Source organism: Micropterus dolomieu, linkage group LG12, assembly GCF_021292245.1.
Source record: "Micropterus dolomieu isolate WLL.071019.BEF.003 ecotype Adirondacks linkage group LG12, ASM2129224v1, whole genome shotgun sequence".
Classification (NCBI taxonomy): Eukaryota; Metazoa; Chordata; class Actinopteri; order Centrarchiformes; family Centrarchidae; genus Micropterus; species Micropterus dolomieu.
Genome location: NC_060161.1, coordinates 38,705,102 through 38,705,721, shown reverse-complemented (window position 1 = coordinate 38,705,721; position 620 = coordinate 38,705,102). Strand labels below are relative to the sequence as shown.

General features: G+C 36.3%; 3 protein-coding genes across 4 annotated transcripts in view; 2 read left to right on the top strand and 1 right to left on the bottom strand.

Annotated features, from left to right (window-relative positions):
- The window catches only part of LOC123980185 (zinc finger protein 260-like), a 672,464-nt gene that overhangs the window by 192,093 nt on the left and 479,751 nt on the right, over window positions 1-620 (top strand). The gene's annotated exons all lie outside the window — the stretch shown is intronic.
- Window positions 1-620, top strand: part of LOC123980191 (butyrophilin-like protein 2) — a 470,636-nt gene that overhangs the window by 143,215 nt on the left and 326,801 nt on the right. The gene's annotated exons all lie outside the window — the stretch shown is intronic.
- Window positions 1-620, bottom strand: part of LOC123980179 (zinc finger protein 271-like) — a 342,908-nt gene that overhangs the window by 247,700 nt on the left and 94,588 nt on the right. The gene's annotated exons all lie outside the window — the stretch shown is intronic.

Below are 620 nucleotides of genomic sequence, written 5' to 3'. Positions count from 1 at the left end.
TGACTCTGTGAAAACTTTCACTTTCGATTTGAAATGTTGCGTAACATATACAGGGTGCTTCTCAAGTCTCTTACAGTTGCATCTCAGAAAATGAAAATATCGATGTAAAAAAGTTCATTTATTTCAGTAATTCAACTTAAAAGGTGAAACTAATATATTATATAGACTCATTACATGCAAAGTGAGATATTTCAAGCCTTTATTTTATATCATTTCAATGACTATTGTGTACATCTTATGAAAAACCCAAATTCAAAATCTCAGAAAATTTGAATATTACATGAAATCAATTTAAAAAAAAGGATTTTAAATACAGAAATGTCAGCCCTCTGAAAAGTATAATCATGCATATGTACTCAGTACTTGGTTTGGGCCCCTTTTGCATGAATTACTGCCTCAGTGCAGCGTGGCATGGATGCTATCAGCCTGTGGCACTGCTGAGGTGTTATGGAAGACCAGGATGCTTCAATAGCTCTTCTGCATTGTTCAGTCTCAGTTCTTTCATCTTTCTCTTGGCAATGCCCCATAGATTCTCTATGGGCTTCAGGTCAGGCGAGTTTGCTGGCCAATCAAGCACAGTCAATCACAATCAAATCCCATGGTCATTGAACCAGGTTTTG